Source organism: Amphibalanus amphitrite, unplaced genomic scaffold, assembly GCF_019059575.1.
Source record: "Amphibalanus amphitrite isolate SeventyFive unplaced genomic scaffold, NRLGWU_Aamphi_draft 000727F_arrow, whole genome shotgun sequence".
NCBI lineage: Eukaryota > Metazoa > Arthropoda > Thecostraca > Balanomorpha > Balanidae > Amphibalanus > Amphibalanus amphitrite.
The window spans coordinates 311,477-336,299 of NW_024882221.1; the positions used below are offsets into that span (position 1 = coordinate 311,477).

Sequence of the window (24,823 nt, forward strand, 5' to 3'; positions counted from 1 at the left end):
AAATCTCCATCCCCCCAGAGCAGGTCATGGCTCCAGTGTCAGCGCACGCTGTGGCGCGCACGCCGTGGTCGACTTTACTGCGCTCGATCCCTGTGAGACGCTTCCCGAATCTGGAATGGGCTTCCTGCATGATGGTGAGCGTGACTGGAAGTTCTGGATGGCGTTTTGGCTGGCAAGTCGTGAACTGACCATCTTTCCACTCCATGTGAGACACTGATTGTGCACTGCTTTGGGAGACTGTAGATCTGGCAGTAGTGCTAGACGGCAGGGCGCTGGCTGACTGAGCCGGTCCGGAGACGTTAGCGTGCGCTGATATCTCATCCATACCGTCTCCGAACGCGTCCAGGGACGACTCAGCGCTTGCACTCACTGGCTGGGCAGCCCGACATGCACGAGCGAAGTGATTTCGCTTCTGACAATTTGTGCAAGTCTTACCACGTGCTGGGCAGGATGAGTGCTGGTACTTGTTGCCGGACGTCCTGTGCCGCCCTCCGCACCAGCGACACGGACTGAGCTCCTCCTGGCTGTCAGCATTGGGCGGCTTGTCAGGTTTGTGTCGCTGCTGTTGATATGCAGAGCGATGAGCCGCCGCAATATCTGGTGCTGCCTGTCTGCTGGTCGGCAACACGCCCGTCTGAAGCTGCTTCTCGCTATCGTCGGCAGCCTGCATCGTGAGAAGGGCCTGGAATTTCTGTGCGAATGTCGGATACCGATCGGCTGCCGACAGAATTTGGCTTTGATGCTCTGGGTTGTAAAGACCGACAACCATCTGCGTCTGTAGCACGTCCTCCTCGTAACTGATCGGGCCGGGCTCGGTGCTTTCTGCGTGAGGTCTATGCGCAGTTACTGAGAAGTCGCAGAGAGCGGCTTTGGAACGTAGCCGCGCTACGAAATGCGTGATATCCTCACCTTGGGCCTGTCGAAGTGCGTGGAACTGGCTCCGATGAACCGCAGTATGCAGGCCACGAACTGCCACCGCCTTTATCTGAGAGAGAAGATCGGCCTCATTCGACTGACTTAGAGTTGTTCCTCGCAAGTGGAACAACTGTCTTTCCAACTCCGGGCTGCATGCCGATAGGAGCTCGTGTCTGATGGCTTCCTCTCTAACAAGTCCAGCGACTGTCTTGTATCTTTCCCATTGAAAGAGAAACAATCTCCAGTCTTCGTCACTGGCATCCAAGGCTACCGTCGGGCGGCATGCCCGTGGTGTTGCTGTCGAGTTTTCTCTCGTCAGGAGAGCACGAAACTGCAGTTCGGTGAGAGTAATTAGAACAGGATTCTGTGTGTTTTGTGGTGGGTTCATTTCATTTTCTTCCACCGACCGCGCCATGAATGATATGCAAATGAAATTCAAGTACACATTTTCCAAGTTCTACTTTATATTCTAAATCATCCGCAGTTTCCCGTTCTCGTCACACTCATTTAATTAACACTTGTGCACACGCGATTTTGTTATGCATGTTCTCCCGACATGCTGATTGTTAATAACAACCACGAAAGAGTTGGTGAGGATCCTTCACCCACCTGCCACAAATACACTTTATCTGGCTCGATCGATAGCTTTCTGTTTGTGTTCAGAGCTTCGCACCTGATGGCGGCAGCGGATCGGGTCGGGTCGGGTCGGGTCGGGTCGGGTCAGGTAGGGCCGGCCTGGGTCAGTTGGTTGGTCGGTCGGTCGGTCGGTCGGGTAGGGTGCCGTTGGGTCAGGTCGGGTAGGGCTGGTTCAGACAGGTGCCGCCAGCGTTGAAGAGGGAGGGCAGTCGGGTCTGGTCAGCGCGCCGACGGTTAGAGGAAGGTAGGTCTGTCGGTACCGTCGACCTGGGCGGGGGGGGGGGGAGAGGAGGTCGGTCGGTCGGCGGCCCGCCACGCCGCCAGGTGGCGCGCCAGACGCGGTTTTGGCGCGAGTCCGACCGGCGCGTCCGGTCGCGGCGGGAACCGGGAGCGGGTCCGGACGACCACGTGGGCCGTCGGCATGTCGGTCCACTGGCACCTCATAGCCCTGAGCCGACCCAGTCCCATGTTCCAGCCTATTCAGTGACGCCAATGGACCCAGTGCTGGAGATCGATAACCAAAAAGCGGAAAGACGTCAGCCACGAGAGTACACAGATGTAGTGTAGCCTTTCGTTAGACAAAAAAAAAAAAACACGTTCACTCTTCCTTACACGGATTAGGTCTTTTTTTTTTAGTTCGGCTCACTTTTCCCTGCAACGCGGTGACATTGATACAGCTACTCTTCCCCGAAGCACGTGTGGATCAATACGGTTCACACTTCTGCCTAGCTGACGGGAAGATGATTGCAGCTCATTCTTCTCTCAAACACGGATGTCGCGCATGAGTGAGTGACATCCGAAACTCTCAGCAGCCAGGTCTCTCCACGATGCCGTCGTCGGCCCCTCGTGACCCGGTGGTGCATGGTGCCCCTCCGCGTCGTGACCCAGCAGGCTACGATGCCGCGCACGGCAGTGACAGTGCCCGAGAGACCGGTGAAACTGTGTCAAACTTCTGCGGCGGCCGGGACCTGCGCCGCGGCACTCTCAACACGCTCCACTGAGGGCGAGAGTGGAGTCTATCACTGTGGAGTAGTGAAGCCACTGAGTTCCTGGTCCGTAGGGATTGTTTGGTTGAGATCGCCGCGGATTTCCCGGTTCGCTCGACCAAGCCTGCCGATAACCGTCGGAGGTCAGACGCTGAACTTTACTTTTTATTGAAGAGCAGCGTTAAAATAATCGGGCACCTTTGGAAAGCAAGACGCTTTTTGAAATGCGCACATAATCCGTACTGTCATTTAGATAACTGTCGCTGAATTAGACTCGCGCACTGCAGTGAGAGAAGAGCCCGGGAGCAACAATTTTAGAAGTTTTGCTGTTGTTCCTTTAATTCTTTTGTAGCTGATGTTCTTACTTCAAGTATTCCCTTCCTTCAAGACACTTGCTCTATCATTACATTAAATGGGTTATGTGCCAAGACTCTAGCTTGCATTACTCTAACGACAAAGGTCAAAGCATAGCCGTGCAGTGGTGTGTCGGAAAAAGGCATCCACGAATATTCATCAAAGCAAATAAAGTTTCCCATCTGCGCGGCAAGAATTATCCCGGGATAAGGAACAGATAGCCAGTGGGCTGCCATTGACATTAATCTAGCTTTGAAGGCTTTTTTTGCTTCAACAAGTTGAGAGGACAATCGTAACAGATGTCGTATAGCTATCTACGCCCCTGATGCCGTCTTCTAATGGATTCCATGAAAACAAAAGCTAGCTCCAATTCCGGTAATCACTCATAGTCAATCTTCTTACGCTCTCGGATGCAGAGAATACGCAGTACTACGGTGCAGGCTCCCGAAGCACATACACAACACAGCCAGTGACTCGACCTCTGACCTATGACAAAGGTCAGGTCACCAGGGGACGTAAATAAGTACGAGAGCAAGCAAGGTTATCGCGAGACCAGTGTATGAGGCGTACTTGCAAACAAGCCAGCTGCGCCCGAGTGCCGCCGGCAGTGTCAGGACCCCTAGAAACCCCGGGGCAGAAGTGACCTCTGGGTAGGTTTTATTGTGTAGATCGAATATTTTGCGAAGAAAATGGCTTGTCACTCCGCTCTTTACAGAAACAAACAATGTTGGAGTCAGTCAGCCTATTGTCGATGAATCCGGATGGATCAGCTATTGTCTCCGAATTCGTCAATCTCAGTCCCAGAAGCTAGCGGACCCGGATTTGTTCCTCACATTTTTCCGACGCCGTTCAGCTGACGCAGATTCCTATCAACTCCCACGGGGACCCCTCACCTCCTATTCGCCCCGCTCAACGGGAGAGAAGCGGCAGAAAACCCCGCTTCGAGAGCATCCATCGCTGGCTGTTCGGCACGGCTGAGCGTCTTCGTGAAATGGCAATTTATGCGCCAACGGCGTATAAAGACTTTTATCGGTCGTCGCCAACTTAAGCGCTTGTCAACCTGCGGCGGCTGAGCCGGCGCGGCGGCGGCGCCGCACCCGCAGTTGACGCCGCGACAGGCGACGCAGAGCCAGCAAAAAAGTCGTTGTTCGCTGTAGTTATTGGTTTTAAGTCTTCTACTGGAGTCTCACTGCGGCAGCACGCCTTGTGAAACATTGCTGGCATCCAGGTTGGTGATTACGTTCCGATATCTGGGACATACTCTCTGCTGATGGCAGTATAGACCTAGACGCGTTGTCTCGGTTTACCATCGCCTGGGCCCTGGTTGCGTGCTTTTTGTCGCCATTTTACCGCTCTACGGCGTCGGTCGCCACCGGCCGTTCATGCATACTCGTCGAGTTCCATTTTGCCCCCATATTCGGTGTATGACATGCGAGGCACGCTGCTCTGACCCAGGCCCGGGCCTGGGTAGGGCCGCGTCCCCCCTTCTTTGTTTCGCTCCCCTCCCCTACCCAGTGTTGTCGCAGAGCGTCATCCCGCCTCAGGAGGACGGATCGTATGGGCGTCGTGGCTCAAGTGTAGAGCGCTCGCTTCTCACCCGGGCGACCCGGGTTCGATTCCCGGTTCAGGATCGCTTGCGTATTTCGCTTGGATGGGGTAAGGGTGTGTATTACGTTATTACCGTGAGCGGCGAGAAACGTTCTTCCTTTCTCTGTTTCTGCCCATACCCACAGCAGTTGTTCCCGGCCAATTACCGGCGGACATTATACCCGCCATAGCCCCCGCGACGTGTTCTTTATTTAAGCCTGCAGATGATTTTCCTGCTGTCACCGGAGGTGGGTGGACTCACGGGGGCTGGTGGACGTTGCGCCCGCCGAACTGGCTGACGTTGTACCCGCCGGGCTTGCGGATGTTGTACCCGCTGGGGGCTGGTGGACGTTGTACCCACAGAACTGGCGGACGTTGTGCCCGCCGGGCTTGCGGATGTTGTACCCGCTGGGGGCTGGTGGACGTTGTACCCACAGAACTGGCGGACGCTGTACCCGCCGGGCTTGCGGATGTTGTACCCGCTGGGGGCTGGTGGACGTTGTACCCACAGAACTGGCGGCCGTTGTACCCGCCGGGCTTGCGGATGTTGTACCTGCAGTCGCCTCGGTGGCTATTGGTGGCCGGCATCCAAGAGTTTGGCACCGACTCTCATTATGGCAGTTACCGGGTTTAGCCGTACGTTCCCGGACTAGTAACGGGCACGGCACTGCTCCGTTCCGTCCACATGCCATTGGTTAACGTCCCTGCTTGCCTTTTCTTCATTTTTGTTTCAGCATGCTGCTGTTGGGGGGCGATAGCTTTGCTTTCTGGGCGGCCCGGCGTTGCACGCTGGATGCGTCGATATCTCGCCGCAAACTTGCGTGTTTTGTAAGACTTTATTGTCTTATGGTGGTGGCTGTACCCGATCCGGTAAGTTCCCGGAATGGCGGAGATATCTCCTGCCGTGATATATTTCCTGAATGGCGGAGGTTGCTCCTAACCTGGTATATTCCCGGAATGACGGAGGGTGTGCCAGCAGTGTTATATTTCCGGACCGGCGGAGGTGGCCCCCGCCGTGGTATTTTTCCAGGATGGCGGAGGATGTTCCCGCTCTGGTCTATTCCCGGCATGGCGGAGGCTGTTCCCTCCACGGTATATTTCCAAGATGGCGGAGGCTGTTCCCGCCCTGGTGTATTCCCGGAATGGCAGAGCTTGTTCCCGCCCTGGTATATTCCCGGAATGGCGGAGGCTGTTCCCGCCGTGGTGTATTCCCAGACTGGCGGAGGCTGTTCCCGCCCTGGTATATTCCCGGTATGGCGGAGGCTGTTCCCGCCGTGGTGTATTCCCGGAATGGTGGAGGCTGTTCCCGCCCTGATATTCCCGGAATGGCGGAAGTTGTTCCCGCCCTGGTATATTCCCGGATTGGCGGAGGCTGTTCCCGCCGCGGTATATTCCCAGAATGGCGGAGGCTGTGCCAGCCGTGGTATCTTTCCGGACTGGCGGAGGTGGCCCCCCCGCCGTGGTATTTTCCCGGAATGGCGGAGAATGTTCCCGCTCTGGTCTATTCCCGGAATGGTGGAGGCTGTTCCCACCCTGGTATATTCCCGGTATGGCGGAGGCTGTTCCCGCCCTGATATCTTCCGGAATGGCGGGGTTTGGTCTCGCCTTCGAGTTTCCGGGGCGGGTTGCGTATGTTCGGGTCCCGCTAACCGTGCGTGTTCACTCTTTATTTCTTCATTCGTATACATGCAGCTGAACAGATTCATTCCAATGGAGTCTACCGTCCTGATGAGATAATCGACATTTACGGCGGAGCAGCGGTGAGCTCTTCTCTGCCGGTTGGCAGCGATAAGCCCATACAGTGCGGATGATATTGTATTGTATTGTATTGCATCGTATTTACATTTCAGAGCGATCCACATACAACGTGCGTGGCGATTACTGCTCAGAATCCATATCCGCGGTTGCTTATCTAATCATTCAGAACATTTGCACATTCACTCACGGCGGGAGGCAGCTGCGACTGGTGAGGTGGCAGGCTGTTCAGCAGAGCTGCAGCGCGATAGCCGAACCGCCGTTTGCCCGTTTCCAGCCGCGGACGGGGAAGATGGAGGAGGTGAGCTTGCCTGGATTGTCTCTCGCGGGGATAGCGCTATTAGCGACGAACAGGATTGCTAGTTGCTCGGGTTCTCGGCGCTGTAGGACCTTGTACCTATGTGAGGACAAGGGTGTGGAAATCGGACATACCGCGCGGGGACAACCACCCGAGTTTTGTTCGCAAGTTGGAGACATTGTCAACTTTACTGCGACCGAAAATAATTCTAGCGGCGAGTTACGAATTCCGGACACATATTCACTAATAGGTGTTGCCGGTCGAGCTCGGTCAGCTTCTCTCACACCACGATCGGCTTCTTGCGTGAAGGCTTCCTAACAGCTTTTACCGGCGGGGCTGCGGGCAGCTCATGAGTATCACGCCGTGGGTGGTCGGTCCGGCCCCTATCGTTGGTACGATATAACAACTGTTACTGGCTGCCGCTTCCGCCGTGCGCGTTACTGTCTTTGGTGTGGCCCGTGAGCATGATCCAGCTCAGCTGGTCGGCGGTCCGCGAAGGTGTATACTTTGGACATCTCCTCTTAGCCGGCTATTGACGCTGAGGACTGACTGCGATACAGATACAATGTCACACCGTATGGTTCGATGGGTGCGTTTGGTTTTGCTTTTGCCCTGTTCGCTTCACACAGGGCTGATGTTTCCAATTGCCTTTACATCTATTCCAAATGACCACCCTGCATCTGTCCACCTCACATGATAATGTGTTTTTATTCATTCTGCTTTTGGCATAGTATGTCGGCTTACGATGCTCCCACGAGTTCCTAGTGTCGTACCGCCCTCACTGCATTTCTCAAAGTATTTCCTTCGCTAGTGCCCCTGGTGGCGATGATGGCACCGCGGGGAATACCTATCGCTGTGTATCATTGCATTTGTTTTCACTGACGTTTATGTTTACCTTTGTTTCATGGCACATCGGGCATGCCGAGAAACCCTCTACCGGTCTGCGTCGACGGCGGGCTCAGGCCGGCCCCGCCGCGCTTGGTCACAATTCGCGGACGGGGCTGGTTGCGGGGTACTGCTGCACGGAGCGGGGCGCAGCTTCGGCAATTGCCTCGGCCGCCTCCCACTACGGAGACGGTGCCTACCCAAACGGTGCTCAGCGCGCGGGTAAACAGCCGGCGTCACCTGGTCCACGAGGTCGGCGGGTGCTGCTGGATGGCGGACATTGCGATGCAGCGACAAGCGCTACCTCATCGTGTCATGCTACCGCTGCCGTTGCCGCCCCCTACGGCGCAGCTGCCGCTGCCGGAGATGCACACTGTGCCTACGCTGGCCCCGCTACCTACCTCCTCTCTGATCGCCACACCACCTCTTTGACTTCCATACCGCGACACGACACCGTCGTTCTTTCCAGCCGATTCCTCTTTCTGTGGGCGACTCGGTTGCCATCCAATAATTTGGATGGCACGGTTTCATCGTCGTTGAGCGTCGTAGGCAGTACTAACAGCTCCCCCTCTGCGGTCGCTTACCGACATCCGCAGCTAAATCGCCCGCTTTTTATGTGACACTTGACCAATCAGTTCTGTTTTGAGCTCCTTGTTTCTTATTAATTGGTTTATTCCGCGATGATGGTAGAGGATTTCTGTCTCGCTCTCAGAATGTTTGTAACGCTCGGAGCGTACCCTGGTGCCCAGTACAGGCCTGCCATGACATGCCTTGGAGTCGAGTTACACGATTGTGATCGTCTCTTCCGGCTCCCGCTAGGTGATACTCCGGCATCCCAACTCCGGCATCACTCCGGCTGGCCCGACTCCGGCATCAAACTGTCTCCTGCTCCACCTGGCGCGCGGCTCATATACGACATCCCATCACGGTCTGCGGGCCCCGACACGGCGGGATGGCACGGTCCCGGCCGCGGGTGCTCAGTCATTACTCTCATGACGTCTTAGGATCGTTGTGTCTTCCGGCCGTGGGTTCTCGTGGTATGACGCGAGCAACCTGCGAGCTTTGCTGTCGCACAATTCATCCAGACGTTCGATACCGCATCACGGGTCGCGGGCCCCGCCGCGGCGCGTCGGAATTGGTCCCGGCCGCGCGCGCTTGGTGTCGCCAGCTGTTACTCTCAGCGTGTCTTACGCGGAGCTCACTACGGCGGAGCCGGTGTATCCGCTGGCCGTGGGCTCTCCTGGCAGGAGACGTACGGATCTGCAATACTTGCTCTTACACAATCAATCCAAAAGTTCGATGCCTCATCACGGGTGGCGAGCCCCGACACGGCGGGACAGAATATGGTCCCGGCCGCGGGCGCTCGGTGTCGCCGTCATTGGCGCTGGTCTTCATCTGCCTTGCGGCGGTACCTCCGCCGGTGTGGGTCCCTGCTGCAGCTCGGCTCAAGTTCGCACTGACGTCGCCCAGCCCGGACTGCGAACCCCGGCCGCCTGCGCGGCGACAGGTGGGCCGACACGGCGGCCGCCTGGGGGCGGCCGGCCGCGGTCTCACCTGCTCGTCTCTGCCCTGGGCCGGGCGACGGTTCCCCGCCCGTGCGGCCCCGACACGGCGGGCCCCCTGGGGGCCCGGCCGCGGGCTACCGCACGGCAGCGAACGGGCTCGTTGGCGAACTGTACGTCCTTCCGGCTGGCGTCCCCGATACGGCGGCTGCCCTAATGGGCGCCGGCCGCGGGGCCGCGCGGACCGTTCTACGTGTTTACATTTGTTTATGTATGACATTCAGACAAGGTGCTTTGAGTTAAGCTTTTGCCTTTGCGCCTGTCTTATATTTTGTACAAGTTCAGCCCGTATTTTTTGTTTAATAAACTTGGTTATGATGATGATAATGATGACGTGCCGCTGACTCTGCGCCCCTCATTTCATCACGTTGGTGTGCGTCGTTCATGTCATATCGCGGCGCACGGGCGCCGTTCGTGCTCACTCCATTCAGGTGTATGATGTGGTGGATGTGTATCGTCGCATTTCATGTTATGTGATGTCATGTTATGTTATGCCGCGATGTATACATACCCGCTCCATCTGATGGTATGCGACCCTAGTCGCGTGAGCGTACCTCTCTGTCCGGCTGTGCCCCGGGCTCGTGTACAAATCCAGACACCAGCCGCGTCGGCCCCGACACGGCGGCTACCCTGAGTGCCGGCCGCGGGGCCGTCGTGCCTGCCCTCTGCACCATGTGCCATCATCTCTACCGCCTATCGCGTGGGGTGGTTGGGCTGTTCCACCTCTCCAAAAAACGGACAAAATACAGCCCCGTTACACACTATGACAATGTTTTTTGCAAGCGCGAGGGCGGCGACGGATAAATGGCAATTTATGCGCCAACGGCGTATAAAGACTTTTATCGGTCGTCGCCAACTTAAGCGCTTGTCAACCTGCGGCGGCTGAGCCGGCGCGGCGGCGGCGCCGCACCCGCAGTTGACGCCGCGACAGGCGACGCAGAGCCAGCAAAAAAGTCGTTGTTCGCCCGCCGCCACCCCAACGCCTCCTGTGCCTTGTTCGTTTATCTTGCTTTAGGCGGTGCTAATGCTGTGTGCTCTCTGTACTGGGCTGTTCCACCTCTCCAAAAAACGGACAAAATACAGCCCCGTTACACACTATGACAATGTTTTTTGCAAGCGCGAGGGCGGCGACGGATAAATGTCGGTATTGGCTGACGTAACAATAGAGCAGAGGACGGCCTGCGCTCATGTCACACATCTCGAGCGCCACGGTGGAGGGCATAGGCTCAACTCCGCGAGGGTACACAGGCCCAATCTGGCTGCCAAGGCACAGAGGTCCAACTTCGATATTGGTCCGTGTGCAAGTTTGTTAACAGCCAAAAATCGCATTCAATGGAGACTACTAGCCACCGTCCAGCAAAATCGACAAAAAAGGCCATTAAAAGACTTTTGATTCCAACATTTAGTGGTCGGGCAATCGAGCGAGAGTAGGTATTTAGGAGTGACCAGTCATTGTGTCATCCCTCCACAGAACGAGGCCGTTGATGACAGCATTACATCTATCAGTCGGACATGACGCTGGCCGGGTCCGACCGCCTGACCCAGTTCCCAGCAGAGGGGCGGCCACGGAAAGGGGGCACGCCCGGGCCGGCGGACGATCAATGAGAGTGGAGGACGACCGCCGCTGGTGGAGGAGACCAGATTGGGCGCGGAGCAGCAGCCAGAGATGGACACAAGCGCCAGACCGTCATGATTGAATAGGCATTCATGCTTGAAGAGAGCTGAGTCCGAATTGGGTGGATGAGCTGGAGTGGGTTGATGCTGGCAGGCATTGTTATAATTTGATCAAAAGCTATTTGGGACTTCGTAAAAAATCGCCTGTCCTGGCCGGGATGAACATCAGTTGACATCAACCATTTTCCCCTAACCTCGATGTTGTTGGGCATCTGGTGTCTCAGTTTCACGCTTCAAGTTTCCACTTTGTTTGGTTCCGCTGGACCTCGCTCATGGCGGCACTACAATTCCTCGCCACATTGCTCCTTTACAACTGACACACCGCTCGACCCTGTCGTCCTCCCTCAAAACGGGGTCAATCTACGGACGGGCCGGAGCCGCCCATCGTCCGGAATAGCCCCGCTCCGCAGCTCAGCGCGGCTTTCCAGCTCCACGGAATCACTGATCCCCTCCGGTCGTGCCGTCCCACTGAGCGCGGAAATTTAGCCGCTGGCTCTAATTCGCTCCCGCATCAAGCGGGTTCAGCTTCTGAAGCTCCCAGTCCTTGACAGTTTCAAGACTCCCACGGCAGTCTCCAGGATAGTCTCACAGATTCTGGCCGTGTACGCTCAGGCTTACAGGTCCTTGCTACGTGCACATCACTTCCACTGGTCACGGCTCAGCTGTCTCCGAACCACCCTTGCAGGTTCCGGGTCTCCAGGTCACCGTTACAGGCCCCCACTGTTCCCAAGTCACGCTAACAGGCTGGCTTCAGGTCACCCTAACAGCAATCGCTGTTTACAGGTCACGATAACAGGCCCCAGGCTATTTCCAGGTCGCCGTTACAGGCTCTGACTGTTTCCAGGTCATTGTAAAGGCCTCGGCTGTTCCCAGGTCACTCTAACAGCCCGGCCTGTTTCCAGGTCACCCTTCAGCTCCGCAGCAGCTGACCTGGCTCCGTCACCGACTCGCCGAGGAGCGCCTTTCCGCCTTTGTCCGACCAGCGCCGGTGGCCTCGGACAGCATTGATTGCCGCCGCCCCGAAACAGCCAAACTGGCGACTCGGCAGCCGAACTGGCGACTCGGCAGCCGACAAAGAGAGATGGCCCAATCGATGGATGTGCGTGAGTTGTGGCGGCCCGCCGGCCCGGCCCCACAGTAACAGAGCGCGTCCCCAGGGCGGCCCGTGGAAATGGGAGTGGGGTTATCAGAAACACCCGTGTAAGTTATCAGAAACAACCGCGTGTGGACTTCAGGAACTGGCAGGTATGTCGATGCGCGACTGGAAGGCATGCAACATCGAAATAATGCGATTGACAGCTCAACGAGAGCGGATAAACACAAATTAGTATAGCATCAGTGCATGTCGCATGAAGTATATAAATGGCCAATAATTCTAGCATCAAGAAACCTTGACCTAGGCCAGAAAGAAATAACACCCATCCACATTATTTTGGTTACCGAATTAGTGTTTTTTCCTCTCTCCAGAAGTGTTTTGAATTCCGGAGGGGTTTCTGTTTATCTTTCATTTCCGGAAGCCGAGCCGGAAGAGACGGTGCGTGGCCTCTGCATGGGACTGGGTCGTCGCCAGCGGCGGGGCTCCCGCACTCGCATGGGAGGGGGGGGGGAGCGGTGACGCATCGTATGGCGCACTGGCAGACGAGCCCACCTCTGCCGCAGGCGCAGGAGGCCTGGGTGGGCTCTTATGATAAAAAGGGTTATCAGGTAAAAAAAGGAAGAGGCCGGAATAACAACAAAGTTAGGCACTAGCAGGCTTCAATTTCAACTAAGTTTAGCGCGATGAGCGCACTGTGCAGGTAGCAAGGTGCATTAATGATATGAATCCCATCATTGTTTACATGTCATCCAGACGGTGCTTCAATAATAAAATTAAAAGCAATTGCTCAGTTTTATATTTGCCGAGTACACAGTGCACGCCATGTTACGTTGCATGCCAACTGTGCTTGTCTACTCGGTTATGTCAAAGTATGCGGCTGAAGCTTCCAAGCAAAATTATCCTTCACTTAGCTCGGGCGCACAACAAGAAATAATTAATTAACGGAGACGATAACAAAATGATATGGCATTTCGTTTCCAACAAATGATTAAAATACGACGATATGGCTCTGAAAACAGCGTTTGCTCAGAATGCACAGGAACTAAGTTCGCCGCTAGGCTTTAAAAGCGAAGACCCTATGGTGCAGGACAAGCTGACGTCAACATAGAATTTTATCATCAATTACAAGAACACACGGATAATAACTTATGCTCCTATGCGCCCATCTAGAACGGGAAAATCAATAGATGGCCACAGCTCGTAATTTCATTTTATCGTTCACCAAAACATCAACGAACCGGCCTGCCAAAAATCGATAGTGTGGTCGCAGGGACCACAACTCAATTTGTGTCACTGTGACAAGAGTTAAACAGCGCTTATCAATCGCTGCGGCACGTGCGGTGAGAGCCTGAGCCCCGGCCCGCCCGCATCCTGTTCGCGTCGAACACCGGGTCATCAGCGCTCACTACAGCGTCACAGGGCGAGCGGGCAGTGACACTCGACCAGTGCTCTAGTCAGACATGGATTTCGTGTTCCTGCATTGTCACCGACCGAACCCTCTGGTATATGTATCGACTCTTAATTCGATACACCGCCCTGTTTCTAGCTCATGCATGCATAATCCAGCATACATATGCATAGAGCCATCCACCCTACTGCAAATGTTCAATGAGTTTAAATTAAATATCCACACCTCAATCTTGATGACCTTCATCCTCTCACTGCACCAGAATCTGTTCTTAGAAACGTACTCTTCTATCCTCTCCCAAGGTCTTCTCAATTGCTTCCCGCTTCACCCTTCATCAAAGAATGTTCCAATGTAAGTGGAATTTCCCCAGAGTGCGGCCCTCCACTTCCTTCTCTGTGCGGTGAGAGAGCCTCTCCGGTCCAGAGGAACTCTCCCTGCACGAAGCGCCCGGTCGGCTGTCGGCGCCGTCAGTCGCTGGAGCACGCTATCCGTCAGCCGGCGGACAGGCCAGCGACCTCGGCACCCGGCACCCGGCACTCGGCACTCGACACCCGGGGGCTGACGAGTGTGGACTGTCGGCGACAGGTGCCCTCACGCCATGGAACAGTGTCGGTAGCGGCGAGATCCGCCCAGGGGCGACGACGACGATGGCGGCAGCGGGAAAGGCAATGCTCAAGATGGGATGAAGTCGATGAAGATGAGTAAATATGAGTTTGATTACACGAAAAGAGTTGAAAACAGGACCAGAGCAGAAGAGTGGACTGCAGTAGGGAGGAGATGTAGTACATAAAACAGCCTATGCTCGCGCAAGTCGATGCAGATGGACGTCAATTCCATAAACAGCCAGCCGCAGCAGCATCGGTGTGTCGATGGTATGCAGATTACCTAAACGAGAGGAATGGGCGAAAGTCGATCGGCGAGCGTACAAAGAAAACCGACGGGCTACCAAGTGCGGTGAGAGCTGGACGATATTCTAAATTGCTGGCACAAACTTTCGACAAAGAATGAGGACGCATCATTTAAACGTTATCAAATGCACACATCTCATCAAATGATATGAAATGTAGCGTCAAAGCGTAGAATTATACACAAAATGAGGATAAGAAATCGGTCTAATGTAGGCCATGATGCCTGCACAGAGTGGATGCCACGTGTCAGGAGGCATTTTCGGGTTCGGACCTAATACTGCTTTATTAATTTAATATAACGTAATACCAGTGCCCATGAAGCGTTAGCATATACCTATAAAAATCTTAAAGCATTTTCTTTTTAAGCCCTTTCGCCACCACTCTACACAGTTGCCATCCCAAAGCCATGTAACTACGGCAGGCCAGACAACACTCAATGAATACCGGCGTCTTGTTGCTATCCTGCCGCTCACTTCAGGACCCGGCGAGAGTTCTGTCGGAGACGCATATCTATCACCTATACAGAGACCGTCCCGCCCTGGCTGTCCACCAATCACAAAGGCCATCAATCAACTGGGGACGTCAGTGGGCCAATCAGGGGACGGAGGGACACTGACGTCACGGCAGAGCTCCGCCTCCGCCCCCTCCCTCCCGGACACCCAGATGTTGCCTGGTCACGACAGTGACCTCGAGAGGTCACTTCGAGGACGCCCGTAATGAGATACAAGGACCGGACCCCAGATTGACCGAGGCAGGGATCATGATACGTGCACGTGAAAGTATGGATATTTTCACAACATTTAGGGAAGACGATCCGGTATGATCCCATGCAAATCGCCGATAATTTTCACGCAAATGGCTTGGTGAGTCATAGTCCCGAAACCCCCTGGTTCTTAGCTTCGAAGCTTCATCGCTTCCTCTCCCTTGGGTCAACGACTGCCCGAACACCCCAAAATTCCGGTATTCCCAGGCGCAAGACTCAATGCTTAGAGTCTTCGAGACTTCAGTCATTGATCCCTACGTCTCTATAGTCGCTCCCTAAAGGCCTGGCTACACTATGCGTTTTCTTCGTGCGTTTTTTGCGTGTTTGCGTGTTTTGCGTGATATCGTTCTAGAAAAAAGAACGATATTACGTTTTTGTGATGTTTTTCATCTTAAATTTTAGTTACATAAGAGTTATATTAGCTTTTGTATATAACCAAAGTAAAAATTATATTGTTTATAACTTTTTTCCTAGAACGATATTACGCAAAACACGCAAACCTGCAAAAACGCACGCAGAAAACGCATAGTGTAGCCAGGCCTTAAGGCTCCCTGTCCCTTGGGTTCACAGGGCGTACCGGACATTCCAGCCCCGGTGGGTCGTTCGATGATTACAGGGCCGGCCGGAGCGGGCGGAGCACCCAGCAGGAATGCGGGCACCCGCCGCGCCGGCCGCCTGTTGAGTGCCCTCCCGAGTGCCGTGATCCGAGGAGTGCCGCCGGGCGGACACGGTGACGGGCCGGATCACCTTGGGGGCGGCACAGGACGCCCCGTGGACGCCCCTGCGGCACGGAGCGCCCTTGGATCGGCGCGCGACGAGCGAGCGAGCAACACGACCGGCAGCGCCATCAATTCCGGCCGGTGCACGGGTGCATGGTGACAGAGACAGAGGCGGGCTGTGATGCACCGACAGGGGTCATCGGCCACGCCGACTGGCATCTAGAGGGATCTGAACAGGCGCCCACAATGGGAACTGGGCTGGGCTGGTTTATTTCCACCAGGAGAGTTGCTACATCACGGATGTATAACTGGTGGAATTGAATGCGGCATTGACGCACCAGTTGCGCGCAACATGTTACACAATCCTGACATTCAGTATGTGTTAAAGACGTTATATCAAAGTCCCAGACTCCCATAAATAGTTTCAATGAGGTCTACGTTAGAAGCGACACAAAATATGAAAAACATACTCCGTTGCAGTTGCAGAATGCCTCGTCGGTAGGTATAAATAGAACTTACCTACTTATCGTATTTCAAAACCGGCATTTTGAACGCAAGAATGGATAGCCGGATTCCGGCACAGTCGAAGAACGCTGATAGGAAAAACGATGAATGCGTCTTAAGTTACAGCATGCATCATGTTTTTCAGGATTCGTATCGTACCGTTACGTTGCCTTACTCCGCGAGAAAACATTGGAAGTAATCTTTATAAAGACACAAGTCAAAAAATAAATTGCACATAAAGCAGCCAGCTCAAACGTCCCTTCATTTATAGACATTTCAAACGTAATATTTAATCATCAAACTTGAAACAGCCAGTCAAAACAGCCACACGGTGCGCCGTGCGGTGAGAAGATTTCCGATCCTTTTCAGCCCGTCGTGGGTCAGCGTGCGACCATGAACGGTTGAAGCGGGGACGGACGTGTGGTCCGGGCAGCAGCCGGCTCTGTCCCCTCTCTCTCGCCCGGAGAGGGCAGACGGGAGAATAATGGGCTCACCCACCCCAACCAGACAGCCTTGGATGAAATCCGCGCCCGAAACCTCAGCCAAGAAGAGAGCGCCGCTTTTTTGGTGTGCCGCAGATGCGTGTAGCTCGTGTCAGCGCCCGCGCCGCGGGAGGAGCATTGACCTGAGGTCGTTCACACGTGGTCCAGTCATTGCAGCGCTCACGGTCCCAGAATACCTACCGCGGCGCTGATGAGTCATTCAATTAAGTAGCTCAAAGATAACCAACGCATTCTGGTGTAATAGCATTTTAATAACAGCTTTATGTACGCGTCAAATGGGAGAGCCTCTGTGGTGCTGTATGAAAGCAAACGAGGAGCATGGTTTCTCATCTGAGTGACGTTTATTTTACCAGAAAGGCTGACGCCTGACGGAATCAGGAAGGTGGCCCTCTTTTTTTTTGTTAATATTCACAGCCGTTGGCAACCGGCCATCGCTGTCTTAGGGTTCCACCTCTGACCACAACGTGAAGCCGTATGAGACCCTATAAAGGCGTGCAAACTGTAGCGCAAACGTCACCCATATACATTTGACCTTCAGTTCGGTGTCAGACGAAAACAAGAAGACTTTTATTAAGTTATGCACTTGGTATCGCGCAATAAATGGAGTGGGGAGTTCAGTTAAGTGCCCGGACCCGACAAAAATATGAATAACCTAATAACGGATAGCTCACGTATGGAGGAAGGTGTGGAGCAAACTACTTCGACCAAAGTGCACGGCTGTTATGTCACCATCACGTCACGTTTCCGCTTCTCCGAATCCCTGATGGCAAAGAGCAAATGACTTAATGAGATGCGTCAATATACTAACATTTGATTTCATTCTAATATCTATCTATATGGGGTCGATGGACCAAATAATGTTTGAATAAGTGGCTCATTTGTCAAGCGCTTTAATTACGAATGAAGAAAATGGTTCGCCAGATGCAGTCGACACCACCAGCTTAGTTCAGTAATGTCACATCAACAACTTGCTTTGTTGAACAGAAAAGTGCATACCTACAAAACTGGTCACTGATCGCGCTATACAGTTTGAATGAGAACCACAACAGCTTTTGAAACGATGCCCTGTTCCGGGTTGTTTGGCAGCATTGGTCCAATTATTGCCGCCATTGCTTTTGACGGAAATATCGATAACATCATAGCACATCGCCTACCTCAGTGCCGCGAAAACAATCCCAATTTAGCACTAAACTTTGTTTAATTTATGTGCACCTCAATCCGTAAATGCACGGAGGCGCAAACAACTATAAGTTTGAGAAGAAGTGGAGCTTAATTAATGTTGCTGCGATTGCAAAGGAGCTAAATACAGCAGAAACGCAGTGGGAAGGGCAACACTACCGCAGCAAAGTTTTTTGAAACGTCTTTTTCGAATCATCCATAAGCAGCCGACCTCGTATCACTCCATATCTGACCATATCTGAGATTTATCATATCTGACCAAGTACATCCAGCACCTTCACGGCATCTGACGCCGCAGATATCTCAGACAGAGTTGGCCGTCCGACTTCTCGTTAGTTAGCGAAGGATTACCTGCGCAGCCCGTGTGCGTTGAGCTGGTCGTCTAAATTCAGCGCGCGGCAGCCATGGCGGTTGGAAGAGTTCGCCGCATCGAGCGGTGGGGGTCCACGGACCGGTCAGTGACCTCCGAGACGCATCTGACCTGCAGGGCGCGCGCTGAGCTGACCGGCTTGACGGAACGACGAATTCGTGGGTAGTGATAGACGGGACGAGAGAGAACAGCAATGGGAGTACTAGCATGATGAGGCCGCCAAATGCGTCAGATGCGGATATTCACGAGCATATATACGAATAAACGCATCCAGTGTTGGTTAGTGCGCATTTCTAATACGAGATTAAAACCATTGGATGCAAGTTCAAAAGATAGCGCAGGTCGACTAGAGAGAAATTAATGACTATCAAGACCCTGATGAAGTCAACTAGTGAGCCAAATAAAAGGTCTATTTTGTAATTATAACTATTTAGTAGGTCAGCTACCGAAAGGTCAAGGTATATAAATATTAATGACCAAATCGCCAATCATAACAGGTATCGCACGCACGGAGATTGCGAAATATCACTATCGCAAAAGTTTCCAAGCATATCATACAATCGCCGCTTTTTAATTGTCCACTTCTCGAACGTTGGTACGAAGCATGGACCACGAAGATTGCACACAATGGGAGCAATGAGCGCAGCGTTGATTGCTGCAGCCTGCGCCTTTATACACTCTGGTCATAAAATCGCAAGGTAAAACATCTGTTAGGTTACGAAATCAAAATGCTCCCCAACCCATGCAATTACGGAGCAAATTTTCGACAGTCTCGTCATATGACATTTGTCCTACATTCCGTCACCAGAAAAATTATTCACTTATGGTCGATTACACAAAAATAATAAAATCAAAGCATGGAGCTCAAAAATTGTTTTAAGTGGAGTGGAAGCCTTGGTTCCAGCCGAACCAAACAACTTTGAGGCCGGGGGGATCCAGGGCGTCGCAAGTCCATCTACGACACGTCGCAAGTTACGACACATATGCCGTCGCAAGTTGTGTCGTAGCGGAAAAGGAGGGATGTTGAGGAAAGAGGGGTTTGTCGGAGGATACGACAGAACGTAGCTGCGACGAGGTTTAAATACCCGCTTTACTCGAGAATTTAAAAGGCTACACGATCAGCTGATCCCGTAGTAACTAAACGTCAGTAAGGTCGAAAACTCTATCACGCATAAAGGAACATTCGCCTTTCTGGTTTGCGAGCTTATAAGACAGCAAGGTCAAGCATGTTCTCTGATTCTGAAGCTTTGTATTAACTGGGTGACTTGTGGTTGCTAACGCTCACGTGATTTGCCATAAAATTTGGGATCGATCACAGGAGATTCGTGACTATAGGGCATCTAGAATCGATGCTTTAGAAGAAATGAGTTCCGAGAGTTTGAGGTCACAGAGAGGTAAGAAATTTGTAGATGGAGGTCACAATTAGAGGTTACAGAGGTCATCTGGGACACGTCAGGTCACAGATGTCAACTTGGGGTCATCACAGAGCTCAATTGGAGACCACGGAGGTAATCTGAGAAGTGAGACACGTCAGGTCACAGAGGGCAACTTGGGGGCACGTCAGGTCACAGAGGTCAACCTAGGGTCATCACAGAGCTCAATTGGAGGTCACGGAGGTCATCTGGGACACATCAAGTCACAGAGGTCAACTTGGGGTCATCACAGAGCTCAATTGAAGGTCATTGGGGCCATCTGGGACACGTCAGGTCACAGAGGTCAGCTGGGTGCCATCAGAGAGGTCACTTAGAGGTCACAGAGGTCATATGGGACACGTCAGGTCACAGAGGTCAACTAAAGGTCATCAGAGGGCTCAATTGGAGGTCATCTGGGACACGTCAGGTCACAGAGGTCAGCTTAGAGTCATTAGAGAGCTCAATTGGAGGTCACGGAGGTCATCTGGGACACGTCAGGTAACAGAGGTCAACTTGGGGTCATCACAGAGCTCTATTGGAGGTCATGAGGGTCATCTGGGACACGTCAGGTCACAGAGGTTAGCTTGGGGTCATCATAGAGGTCACTTAGAGGTTACAGAGGTCATGTGGGACACGCCAGGTCACAGAGGTCAAGTTGGGGTCATCACATGAGCTCAAATGGAGGTCATCTGGGACACGTCAGGTCACAGAGGTCAGCTTAGAGTCATCAGAGAGCTCAATTGGAGGTCACGGAGGTCATCTGGGACACGTCAGGTCACAAAGGTCATGTTGGGGTCATCACATAGCTCTATTGGAGGTCATGGGGTCATCTGGGACACGTCAGGTCACATAGGTCAGCTTGGAGTCATCAGAGAGCTCAAAAGGATGTCACGGAGGTCATCTGGGACAGGTCAGGTCAAAAAAGGTCAACTTGGGGTCATCACAGAGCTCATTGGAGGTCATCGAGGTCAGCTGGGACACGTCGTTTTTGGAATTGGGAGAATATTTTGGGGGATGCCCCTTGCAACGTCCAAGACCGCCTTTCTGGATTCGCCAGTAGTTGCTGGGATGGTGTTAGGCTACTTCATATCCCCGAATACCCAATAAATGTGAATATAACATATTATGCACCATTTTCAACACTCCCGCTGGCACGGATTGAGGCCTCATAGACGACCCGTCAGTTCAAGCTCTATAACTCGCGTTAGCGTCAACGGATTGCAACCAAATTTTCAGGATCTAAAGTTTAAACAATTTTACCCCTACCATGTAAATTTCGTGACCGTGACCCGAATGACCTGTGACCTGTGACCTCTTCCTCAAGGCAAGGTCAACTTGCGACACAACTTACGACTGCTATTTCAAATTCGTAAGTTGTGTCGCAAATCAGGCTATTTGCGATAGACTTTACTACTTAAGTAACGCTACTCATCGATTGATCCCTTCAAAAACGACTTACTACACAACTTGCGACACGTCGCAGCTACGACGAGGCTTACGACGCTCTGGATCCCCCCAGCCTGAGATGGTCAGGCTTTGAACCGGGGTCTTTGGGCTGACAGTTAACTGGCCAGTGGCCATCCCTTTCGTATAATATCGTCCTTCCTCAGTCCAGCTTGCCGAACCATTCATCGCGTAATACACATACAATTAATCCTGACAGGCTAAATTTGATAAAGCCGCAACTGTGGACTAAATATTTGTGTCACTGGCGAGCATTTGTAGAAAAAGCTCACCAAAGAAGTAATATTTAAAACAGGGAAAACGTCCCCTACAAAATCAAGCGGCCCCGAGTCCATCAGCTGCCTAGACGCTGTGCCAGGGTTGATAGAGGAGCACATATGTTCTCTAATCAAAGATGGTCTCACTGCATGCATTGTATAAATTTCCCCTGTTTAGCCGCCGCGGGCGGTGATTGCACTGTGAGATGGCGTACTACGGCCCACTCACCCCGCTCATGAATGTATTGAACGTGAGTGCCATCTCCAGAGCCGGCGACATACGACGGCCCCGTATCGCCCCCCTCACGGCAGTAAAGAACAATGCCACGGCGCTGTTGCTCGATGCGCTGTCCAGATATCGACGTATGCAAACCGCTGAATAGATACACCTAGCGTAGCGTAGCTCTACTATCAGCTCATTTAAATGTTGCGCAGATTGATGTGTCGTGGCAATCCCATTTGCAGCGCCGTCTCCGCGCATAATTTCGGGTTGGAACCCTGATGAGCTGATCGCGTAGGGCAATTTCCATTTTCTGGTAATCCAATACATTACATGCTAATCCAACAGAGTGGTTTGATCACTTCCAAGTAGTCTCGCCGCGCGCTGCACGCACGCATATGGGCGCCCGCCGCTGGCCGCGCCCTGTCGGCAGCAGGGGGCTGACCACTCACCTGACCTGGGGCGCCGGTGCTGACCGCTGAACCGCCCTATCCAATCACCACCACCGCCGGGTCAAACACGGCACACACCTGACCGGGCCGCGCGCGCCACACCACCACAACACCGGTCGCCGGCGCCCACCACACTGCCGCCTGCCTCTCCTCTCGTTCGCCACCGCTGCCGCCGCCGGCCGGCCGGCCACGCGCACAGCTGGTCGGTGACGTCAACAGCGAGCGGGCGCGCGCGCAGACGCCCGTCGGCACCGACGATATGGGGGGAGGGGGGGGGGGGGGTCTGCGCAGCGGGACAGCCCGGTGACGACCGGTGAACGGGAAGTCGTGGTACCGGAACTCTAAACAGCCGGCGACCAGGCGCTGAGGGTCACAGACTGGGCGACGAGCGATATCGACAGTAGATTAAGTTGGTGAAATCTTAAACATGATTAAGGTGGTGAAGGTGATAGAGAAGGTTGTGCATCGCTTACAGCAAACGTCTCCCCTTATACCTGGATGTCCAAAAGGCGCATCTGAGAACCGGACAGGCATGAACGAAAGCATTCTATGCATCGGCAGGCATCTAGATCGAATACCTAATATGAACTGTGTCTTCAGAACTTATTCTTTGGAGCGCTCTTGCGAGGAACACTATGAACATAAGTGATAGAAAATAGAGAAAAGGTTGACGTCTCCTCGACATCAATTATGTAACGGCAAAAAAAAAAAAAAAAAATATATATATATATATATATATATATATATATATATATATATATATATATATATATATATATATATATATATATATATATATATATATATATATATATATATTTGTGATATTTCGCCCAGCAGGCCTTCCTCGGAATATGGAACAAGTGTACAAGTGTACAAGAATATGATTCATTAATTGTATTCTTGTACACTTGTACACTTGCCATATTCTGATGAAGGCCTGTTGCCCTGGCCAAAATATCACCAATATATGTCTTTGGCTATTACATAATTTAAATGTAAAAGAGAGGACAGCTTTCCTGTATTTTCACTTAGTTATATAGGACCCCGCCTTTTTTTCGTGCCAGCCAGTAACGTATGACCACTTGGTCCCTTCAGCAAAATTGAAACTTTTGCTACCAGTATAACGCCTTTTGGGGCGACTAACGGAGCGAGCGAGAGGGTGGGCCTTGCACGTGCGAAATTGTGAGGGGTACCTCCAACTGACTTGTGCACGGCACCCTACTAACCGGTTTCTACCGACGTGCCAAATCTGGGCACAATCAGCCCAGCCGTTCTCGAGATCTGGAAGCGGCACCCTGCACGTGCGCACGTGCAAAATGGGTCCCAAGTGACTTGTGCACGGCACCCTACTAACCGGTCCCTAACTGTGTACCAAATTTGAGCGCAATCGGTCGAGCCGTTCTCGAGATCTGGAAACGACCCCTGCACGTGCGCACGTGCAGCAGCACCCCAACTCTGGCACATGGATATGCAGTGCCTAGTGGGTGCCTACCTACATGCCAACTTTCAGCGCAATCGGCCAAGTAGTTACCGAGATATTGCAACAATTACAAAACGGACACCTCTTCGTTTTGCACGTGGCACGTGCATAAGGGGTCACCCACATGCATCAGGAATAGTCCAATACTTGGTAGAAGGAATGAAGCTACCCTACAAAAATTACCGCGTGTAAATCGGTCAAGTGGTTGCTGAGATATAAGCCTCGCAAAAGCGTGACCACGGCCGGCCGGCCGGCCGCTCATACTCAGAAATTTCCGTTAATCTAAGGAAAGACTACGCTCGCTTCGCTCGCTCCGTAACGAACCACGCGACTCAAACACCCAAAACCCATGGACTCAACCAAACTGGGGGTCATTTTCGCTAGTTCACACATTGTAATATCAGCGGACTGCGGCTCACAGACCGCTGCGTTTCTATCGGGCAGAGCGGGGTGCGATTGCTCAGTGAGCAGCAATGCTCACCTATCGATCGGCAGTTCCGTGGACAGCTGGGCGTTTTCCAGCTACCAGTTGATAGCGGACAGGGTCTGCCGTGTACATACAGCCGTCACCGAGTTACATACACCCCAGCTGATGACTACTGAATCAATGGACGCAGAGAGACGCACGAGGCGGTAAACAAACGCTCACGACGACGACCACGACATCGTCGGCTCGCGGCTCGCGTGATCGCGGGAAAACGAAAGTTTGACCGCGTGTCAGCTGTGCGAGACAGGCTGGGGTGGCTCGACTCGTCTCAACTCTTCCAATACCAATCCCTCTGCCTCCTTGACAAAGTCCTCTCCTCTAGCCAGCCCGAATGCATTGCCCGTCAGGTCTGCCTCAACCGGGACCATCATGGCCATGTCCGGCACACCAGACAGGACGATCTCCTGCACGTGCCACCCATCCGTTCGGAGGCGGGCCGGCGACGGTTTGTATACCGCTCGCCCCACCTCATGAACGATCTGCCCATGTCGGTGCGGAACCAGCGAGGTCCGCGGTTCAGGCGAGCCCTGAAGGCCCACCTACTCTCGAGACGAGACACGTGATGAACGCGTTTTTTATCATGATGCCGTGCAGGTGGTGTTTTTTTTTATCCTGAGCTATATGTATATTTTAGGTTGTGTAACATCGTGAGTGTGTATTTTACCCTGCATGTTATGATCCGATTTTATTGACGTGAAGGCAATAATAGCCACTTGTCTTGTGGATGGCTCTTTAATAAACTACTACTACTGACGAAGACGATGACTCACGAGACAACTCGTTCAGAGGCCTCTTGCACCAAAATCCTCTTGCACCAATGCTTGGATTATTTTGCATCGTATACCCAGTCCAAGTCTCAAATGTAACAATTTGCGTGCAAAATTTTGCAAGCACATGTAGGGTTATGTATTGGGCTATTGCAAACAAATTTACCACCTTTAGATTG

General features: G+C 52.9%; 1 protein-coding gene across 4 annotated transcripts in view; it reads right to left on the bottom strand.

Annotated features, from left to right (window-relative positions):
• The window catches only part of LOC122365278 (sodium bicarbonate cotransporter 3-like), a 133,169-nt gene extending 111,128 nt beyond the window's left edge, over positions 1 to 22,041 (bottom strand). The window contains exon 1 of one of the 4 annotated variants that reach the window (XM_043336352.1): positions 21,913 to 22,041. The gene's annotated coding sequence lies outside the window, so the exon portion shown is untranslated. Of the gene's footprint in view, positions 1 to 21,907 lie in introns of all 4 variants that reach the window. The other 3 variants (XM_043336319.1, XM_043336321.1, XM_043336363.1) reach the window with 3 other exon arrangements.
• Positions 22,042 to 24,823: the final 2,782 nt, after the last annotated feature.